Source organism: Diceros bicornis, chromosome 27 (genome assembly GCF_020826845.1).
Source record: "Diceros bicornis minor isolate mBicDic1 chromosome 27, mDicBic1.mat.cur, whole genome shotgun sequence".
Classification (NCBI taxonomy): domain Eukaryota; kingdom Metazoa; phylum Chordata; class Mammalia; order Perissodactyla; family Rhinocerotidae; genus Diceros; species Diceros bicornis.
Genome location: NC_080766.1, coordinates 34844550 through 34854172, shown reverse-complemented (window position 1 = coordinate 34854172; position 9623 = coordinate 34844550).

Sequence of the window (9623 nt, the reverse complement as noted above, 5' to 3'; positions counted from 1 at the left end):
TATTAAATTGTGGTGACCTTTGTGTCCTATTGATCACGTGAATTTCTACTTTTTCTTATGTGAATATTGACACCTTAGGTTTCTGTCATTTAGCCTTGGCTTAGTATGTTTTTTCGTTGCTTGATTTTCAACTTTTTGATTTGGTTTTATTTTAGATATGTATCTTGTGAGCAGCATATAGTTAGATTTTACTTTATTAGTCAATGTGAAAATCCTAGTCATTTAATGTGTGCTTATACTGTTTAAGGAAATTATGATTATTGATATATTAGGATATATTTCTACCATCTTATTTTTTTATTTCTGTTTAACAACTTTATTCTTAAAGTATTTTTCCCTCCTGTTTTCCATTGGTATGATAAAGCATGCTATATACACTTTTATTTTAAAAAGGGAATTTACTTTGCTGCTTTGCAACTTATAGATTTTTTTCTATTCTTTTCATAATTACCCATACATCTTTAGCATACTTAGTGAACTATGTATTTAATAATTTTCCTATGAAGTTTCTAGTTATTCAGTATTTCTATCTTCTTCCTGATCACATCAAGGACCCTAGAAAACTTCAATTATCTGTTGAACTTTCACCCATTTAATTGATCTTACCCCTTTTAAGACGTCTAAATTAATCATTATTATTTTATTAATTTAAGAAGTAATTAAATGTATTAACATTCTTTATCAATTTCAGTGATTACCATTTTATCTTGAATTTCACACATTCTGTCTTGTCCTCTTTTCTTCTGGCTGAAGTACAACCATTTATAGTTCTTTTAGTGAATGTGAATTCTCTTCATTTTTGAAATTCTGAAAATCTCTTTACTTTGCTTTATTCCAGAATGGTAGTTTAGCTGGTGGTAATAGTCTAAGCCCACGTAATTCAATGGAGAAAGGTCAGTCTCTTCAACAAATGGTAATAGAAGAAGCCAGTTGGATATTGCCATGCCAAAACAACCCTCAACCTTTACTTCACTCATAAAAAACTCAACTCAAAGTGGATCATAAACTAAATGTACAACCAAAAACTATAAAATCTCTAAAAGAAAACATAGAAGAAAATCGTAGTGATCTTGGGTTAGACAAACACTTAGCTAAGATTAGAAAAGCATTAATCAAAATTAAATTTAATAAATTAGATTTCATAATTTGCTCTTTGAAAGACATTGTCAATAAAACGAAAGACAAGCTTCACACCAGGAGAGAATACTTGCAAAATACCTATCTGATAAAGACTTCAATCCAGAGATACAGATAGCCAATCAACATATGAAAAGATATACAATATCATTAGTCACTTAGAAAATTCAAACTAAAACCTCAATGAGATACCACTACACTCCTACTAGAATGACTAAAAAATTTAAAACTGACCACACCACATGCTGGCAAGGATGGGGAGCAACTGGAACTCTCATACCCTACTAGTGGGAATGCAAAATGGTACAACCAATTTGAAAAAATATTTGGAAGTTTCTCATAATGTTAAACATACAACTACTTCTCCTAAGTATTTACCCAAGAGAAATGAAAACATAGGTCCAACACAAAGACCTGTGAGTGGATGTTTTTAACAACTTTATTCATAAGAACTCTGATGTGGAAATAACCTTAATGTCTATCAAGTAGTGATAGATAAATTGTGGTATATCCATAATTAAATACTAACCAGCTATATAAAGGAACAAACGACTGACACCTGAAACAACATGGATGAATCTCCAAATCATTATGAGAGAGACAGACATGAAGGCTACCATCTGTATGATTCTATTTATATGACATTCTAGAAAAGGTGAAAATGTGTAGTCAGAAGTCAGACCAATGGTTGCCAAGGGCTAGGCTTAGGAGAATAGATTACTACAAAGGGGCACATTGGAACACTTCTGGAGGGAGGAAATATTCTATATATTTATTATGATGGTGATTACATGATTATACATTTGTTAAAATTCCTCAAATTTTATATCTCAAAAAGATAAATTTTATTAAATGTAAATTATACCTTAAAAAAATGACTTTAAATAAGTATGAATATAATCCAGATTCTGACCATTTCATGCCATTTTCTTTGCTACTCTCTTGGTCCAAGCCACCACCATCTCTATTTAGCTTCCTGAATAGTCTCCTTTCTTCAGCATCTTTAGTCAGTTCTCAACAAGGCAGTCAGAGTGAGCACATTAAAATGTAAGTCAAAGCATATCATCCTTCTGTTCAAAACCATGCATTTTTTTCCCATCTTATAAAGGTTTATAAAAGTCCCTACAAGATCTTCCCTCCATCTCTCTTGGGGCCCCCCCTCCCCCCTCCACCTCCTGGTTCCCTCTTTCCAGCAACACTAACCTATTTATTTTTCCTAGAACCAGACCTTTCCCATCTTAGTGTCCTCACGTTTACTGCTCCCTCTGCCTCTTCCCAGGTGCCTGAGGTCTCCCAGGTGCCTGAATAACCTGCTCCCTTGCTTCCTTAAGACCTTTATTCAAATGTCACTTTTTCAGTGAGTTCTTCCCTTGCCATCCTATCTAAAATTATAACCTCCCCCTAGCCCTGGTCAACACTCCCTATCCCCTTTTCAGCTTTATTTTTTCCATAGCACTTGTAAATTTTTAACATACTGTGAATTTTATTGATTTCTTTTGTTTCTTGTTCGTCTTGCTCCCCCCCCCCCCGAGTTGAACATGAACCCCATCAGAAAAGAAATTTTTGTCTGTTTGTTGATCCCTGTCTCTCAGTGCCTAAAACAGTGCCTGGCACATAATAGATGCTCGATACATAGATGTTAACTAAAGAAAGAAATGAATGCACATATGGTTTTTCTCATTTAATACATCACTTAAAGAAATTTGATAATAATGCCATTTACATTAGTCAGAGTTCTCCTGAGAAACATAACCAATAGGAGATTTTATATATACATATATATATATAATGTGATATATGTGTATATATTATATATACATACATAAAAAGACTTATTTTAAGGAATTGGCGCGTGTGATGATGGAAGCTGGCAAGTCCAAAATATGCAGACTTGATGTCCCAGTTGGAGTCTGAAGGCTGGCAGGCCGCTGTAGAACCAGAAAGAGCCTACGTCCCCGTTCGAAGGCTGTCAGGCAGGAGAATTCTCTCTTACTCAGGGGAGAGTCAGCTTTTGTTTTATTCAGGTCTTCAACGATTGACTAAGGCCCACCCACTTTGGAGAGGACAATCTGCTTTACTCAGTTTATAGATTTAAATGTTAATCTCATCCAAAAACGTCCTCACAGTAACACCCAGAATAGTGTTGGAACAAATATCTGGGCACCATGTGGCCCAGTCAAGTTGACACATAAAATTAACCATTACATCATAATATTAATATTAATACTACTACTATGTTAACTACATCCATCAATTTTCTTATATTATACCATGTTAAACCAACCTGGCATTCCTGGAATAAACCTACCTCTGTTATGATATAGTGTTTATTTTAGAATTGCTGAATTCAGTTTGCTAATATTTTATCTAGCATCTTTGCATCTATTTTCAGGATTGGTGTTGACTAGTAATTTTCGTTTTTCATCCTGTCCTCATGTAGATTGGTATTAGAGTGTTCTAGCTTCATAAAATGAGTTGAGGATTACTGGCTGTCCTTAATATTCAATTTCTTCATATTTTTTAGAATTGTGATTTTTAGGCTTATTTTGAGAGAGTTTTGTTTTTCTGTTTCATTTCATTTTTCTGCCCACCTGCCTCTACCCCACCTAGCCAGCCCTTCCCTGACCAGCATTTTGTGATAGCTTCCACCTGGACTCTGGGATTTCATCCTGGACCAGATTTTATAAGGGCAGTTTGGGGTCTCTGTCTCATAGTGATCCTGGGGACATTCGTGTCATCGTGATGCCAGTGCATGACTAGGCTCAGTTTTGAGCTCGGGGTTGGGTCCCCATCCCCGCATTCCCAGACCCTCATTCTTCTAAAATCTTGATCTCCAGACGATGGAAATCCACTATTTCCTTCTTTCAGGGCTCCCACCCAGTTCCTGACTTCCACAATGAAGGTGCCCCTCTGCCAACTTGGGTGTTTGCGTCTTGGGTTTGCCCCACAGAAGCCAAGCTCCCTGCTGATTTTACACAAAGAGCCCAGTGGGTCAGAGGCTGCCAGCAGTTTTTCTTCTGCCTCTCTTGAGCCAGACGTCTGTTTTTAGCTTTCCATTTTTATACCTTATCTGTTGTGGCTTTGTGTCCAGAGCTGAAGGAAGGATCAAAGCATGAACTCATTGAGCTGGCTTGTCCAGAACACTCTTCCCTATCTTTCTTATTTTCAATTCACTGCCTTGTTGAACATAGATTTTAAGAAGCTATTTTACTTCATCACACTGACACGATGAGTCAAATAGAGCAGGTATTCTTGTCACCCTGAGTGACAAATGAGAAAAACAAGAAACAGAGAGTTCAAGTGCCCCAGCTCAGGGTTCGTGAATGGATGGTTACCTGCAAAGCCTGGACCCCACATGGAGCTCCAGAGCCATCCCATTTTAGTCTCCAGGTCACCCCTGCTGCCAAGAGAAGTAGAACACTGAACAATCATGGTGTTTGTTAAAGACAATTCCCTTGCCCAATTGTTCAAAGCTTTTGATACCTTGGGCATTTTGCGATTTCCAGAAGAACAATATCAGAAGAGAAGAGGTCTGATCTGCTGTCACAGCAATGGATTTTAATTTAGATAATGTCGTTCGCTCATATTCCTCCTACTTACCTTTCTAGTCTAAATTTCCATGCTCTGACATTCCAGTAAATTCAGCTCAACTCAGCAAATGTTCACTGAGGTTCTGTCACTCTCAGGCACCACCAGGTAGTACAGTCTGGTCCAGAAAGGGATTTCCTCCAAATCATGGATAGACGAGTAACCAGTTATCCACTCAAGAAATATTCATGAATCCCTTTCTATGTGCCAGGCTCCTTGCTGGTCACAGTGGAGGACTGGAGGCAAATCGGTTGGTAGAATGTATCCTTTGGGCACTTATGGCTCACCAGGAGATCTAACATGGTCATCGATTACTGACGTGTGAGGTGGAAAATGAAGTGTGTTAAAATGGACCACGCAAAGACAGATGAAGCGGGTCAGTCTGGGCCAGCAGATCAGCCTGGAAACTCTCTTTAGATTCCTGGCAAAAACTGATATGGCCTTTGATGGGGGCTTCAAAAAAGAACAGAGAACAATGGTCTTGAGAGTAGAGGGGGGCAGAGGGCTGAGATCAAACGTGACACCTTGGTGCTATTGGAACCTGCACAGTGGTCCCCAGCAGAGAGAAAAGATCACTTCATCCAGAAAGTCTTTGTGTTTAGGGGGGTCGAGGGGGTGAGGTTGACAAGAGAAAGGGCATTTTAGCTCTACTCTGCAAGGTGTGTGAATTCGGACACTTGGTTGAGTGCCCTACACCCTGCCCATATAGGAACTCGGTAAATACTGGATTGAACTGACTAGTCATCAAAGAAGAAATTTATTTATTGAGAAAAATTTTAAGGAAAGAAGTCTAAATTCAGATTAGGACATTAATTAGCATAAGGATTAGTCTGAAGTTCAAGGTTGTCATCAATATCTTTTCAGTGTTTACAGATTTTGCCCTTAAGGGTATTTTGGAATTTGCTTTTCTAAAGATTTCCTTTGAATATACTTCCTTTCATCCTCCTTTGTGTCATGCCAGACACCAGCTCTGATTTCTTCATTTATTCCTCCGATCCCTGTGGCGGGCCTGCAGTAACTCACATTAATCCAGACTTTCAGGCTGAAGGTCCTGGTTGAGACAACACAGAAACCACGACAATGGCTGTGAACAGTCTTGTTTCTAAAAAGTGACCTTCTCACACATTCCCAGAAAGGCTGCCTGCACTGGTTTTAAATTCAGGCTTGCCAATGTCCTTCCATTTCAGGCACCTTGGCCACAACAGTGCTTCTGTGTTATCACGAATTGGAGGTACACCAAAATAATATCAGACATGCAAGGCACTGAAGAGATGCTAATCTCATTCCTGTGTCGCCTTGTTCTTTAGCTAAAACATCCAGCGTACTGTTACCTGTGTGATTTTAAATCCACAGTGTTTAAAAGGCTTATACATACATCTGCATAAACTAGACCAATTGCTTTTTTTAAAAAAAAACATAAGGGCAATGTTTGTGCTCAAATGTCAAACATTGTGTGTGTAGATTTAGTGTTCTTTCCTAGCCATAAATAACATTCCAGAGTGTAATTAATTTATCCATGTTCCTATCAGCACAACATTATTCCAGGACAAAAAGGGGTGGAGAGAGGCGGGGGGGGGGGGGAGGGCGGGAACAACGCTGTTACTTCTTTTGGAAAACCTTTCTTAATTGAATTTGTGCTCCTTTCATAGCAAGGTGAAGGTTGTGGTTACTTGTCAAACACAAGGGCAGCTGTGATGCCTGAATCAGTGGGTCCATAGTCAGCAGCATCATCTTCCTTGGGTGACTCGAGGGTGCCAAGAATTAGTGCAGATGCCCCCCAAGACCTGGGCAGAGGCAGCTTAAATGACTATTTTAATGTGCAGTCTTGCTGTCCACCAGTCGGGCAACATTCAGTGGCATTTCTTGAGCACAGTATAGAGTAGAGACCCACAGAATCCATGCTACACAGTTGGGTTTAATGGAACAGATTGTCTTTGCCCTAAATCAACAGCTCCTAATGTGGCAGCCGCGAATCACCTAGCACATCAGGGATCCATCAACCTGCTGAATTGTAGGTAAAATGTTGCACATGTGTGCATTTGGGGTGGGGGTGGGGGAACCATAGCTTTTCTCAGATTCTCAAGAAGAATCTGAAAAAATTAAGAACCGTTACTCTAGAATGACAAACAGAACACACATCTGACACAGCCAAAAAGCACTTGTAACACTACAAATTAGCCAGGACAAAACAATTTAATGAGGAAATGAGTTCTCAGGTTTGCAAAGTGAAGGAACGGCCAGATAAGCGGCTTTGCAGAAAGTTTGTCCTGGAAGGGAAGGGCCTTGAACAGAAGTGACAAACTCAATCCCTACAGAACCAGCAGTACATTCAGTAAGTGGGGCTGCTACATGTCCCTGCAGGGGCAATGTGATGTGGTGGGGGCTGTGGCAAACTCTCTAGTTTGCATTTTTGTGGAAAGGGGCTGATGCCATCAGCTCCTGCCGTTTGTTGTTCTGCCAAAGGTGGACATGAAGTTTCTAGATCCCTTGAGTTTTGTAAGAGAAGCCAGAAATATGGATGTTTAGTATGAGAGCTCTCAACTTGTTAATCTTAAAAACTAATTAAAAATTAAAGCAAACAAGTGGACCCTCTGCCTGGAGGCTCAGAGCTGGCCGATGTCCCCCAGTCTCAGATCTTTGCTGAAGATCTGGGATTGGAAAGAGTCCTGGGCCCGAGCTGGAGTATGATTATCAACCTGTGGTTTGTAAAGCTGGAAATAGAGGGCAGACCCCTTGGAGAAGCGTCTGGAATGAGGAGAGGTGGGTCGTGCACGGGGAATGGAGTGCCTCTTCCACTGGGCTGGAAGCTCGGAGGAGCAGAGCCGTGGGAAATGAGGTCGTGGAGCTGGAATGGCCGGCAGGGCCCTGAGCAGGCGGTGGGCGGGTTCTCTTTGGAGCAGGAGCAATCTTCTGGGGGATTTTAGGAGATGCCAGGAGACTGCAGGGTTTGGGAAGGACGCCTCTTGTGTGCAGGACTCCCAGCCAAAGAGAAGTCCTGGGAGGAAACTGAGGCAGACCTCCTGTGACCAAGTGAATCAGATGGGAGATGCTGGCCAAGGAAGGGGGAGAGAAGAGACTTGAGAGCGCCAAGTGGCCATCGGAGAAGACACAGACATGTCAGGCCATCTGCGTGGGATGTTGGTGGAGCTGTGAACAGCACTGGGGGGATGACACCCCAGGTGGCAGGATGGGGCTGTCTTCCGTCACTCTGCACCTCCTCACCTGTCACCAGGGGAGCAGGATGAGGACTTCAGTGCCCTTCCTCCTCTTTGTCCTTCTCGTAGGAAGGAAGTATTGTAATTTTGGCATACTACTGCACCCAGGTTATGCTCTGCTGCTACGAAAGAAAGGTTGTTTGCCTTACAGGTGTTTCTCAGTAAGAACTGAGAGTTGCTCATCAGGATAGTAGAAGCCATGGGGTGGAGGGGTCATAAAGCAACAATGAAGGGGGCCAAAGTGCAGGGAATGTCCCCAGGCTAATGCAGGGGTATCTGGACACCAACTGAACAGCAGCCAGAGGGAACAGCAAAGAACTGTCTGCGTGATCCTGGACACCGTAAGTGCGTCTTGGGTGGGTTACACTGAAGATCGGTCCGTTCTGATGACAGAGCCTTCCTTTATCCAGTAGCGTGTGAGCAGGGTTAGGAGCATAATCAGGGCATCCAAGTTGTGAGTTGAGATTTGAGATTTTCCCAAGAAAGAATGAGACGTGGCTGGAGCTCCGGCTTCGGATGTTACCTGCACTGAGGTGGGAGCTCACGGAAGAGGAAGATAAACCCACCGAGAGGAGCAGGGGACCACGTTTGCCACCCCTTTCCCAAGGGACAGTCCCCAGTGAAAGGACCAAGAAAAATGGAAAGGGTATAGGAGCCAGAGAGAGAGAAAAAAGAGAGAGAAATGACCCAAGGGCTTTGTGGGCTGTGCCTCTGTTGTTGTTATGATTATTTTAGGATCAATCTCACCTGTATGATGGGAAGAGGTGAGAACGATGGAGGGGAAGGAGAAGGAAGAGAGAGAGAAAAGAAGAAACCATTTCAAGTTCACCGAGGGCAACAGAATCCACCCGTTCTCATCTGTAATTGTGTCTCATCATTGCAAGAGGAAACACCAACAGTGGTAACATCATCATAAAATAACTCATCATATGTGGGATGGAGAGAACCGGGAAGAGAAATTAGAACACCACCACTCACATAACACTTTACCTTTTTGAAAACACTTCCTTACACAGTCTTCACCATAACTGGGTGACAGGTGGACAGGCATTGTTCTGCCTGGGACAGGGGTGATGGTGACCCCCGCAGCTGGTCTGGGCGCCCCATGTATATTTAACTGGTCCAAGAGTTGTTACTAAAAGGGCTACACATACATTTGATAGGACAAACATTTTTGCTTCAATCCATCATCCATTTTGCCTTTCTGGTGGAGTCCTTTGTGGAGAGGTGGGCAAAAAAATACTGCATACATCCAGCATGTCCTTGAGAAGGGAGCATCCAGGGAATTTTCAGATAAAGTTTATGTATTTTTTTCCCAAATATTAAAGCATATGGAGTTATTGCAAAAAAAAAAAAAGGAAAAGAAAAACAGAATGGTATAAATAAGAAAATAAATGCCATGTAAGCCCATCACTAACAGACAATACTGACATTGTGGTATGTTTTCTTACAGTCTTTTGAAATAATGCATAGCATTATTAGGGTCTTGTATTACAATTTAGGGTCTTGTATTTTTCATTTAACATTATAAGCATCCCCCACATTGTTACAAAATATTTGTAGACATTATCTTAATAACTGCATATAATATTCCACCAGGTAGAAAAATATTCTATCCCATGTACCATAATTTAAGCATTTTTCTATTTTAAGACAATTAGATTCTGGTTATTGTAAGTAAAT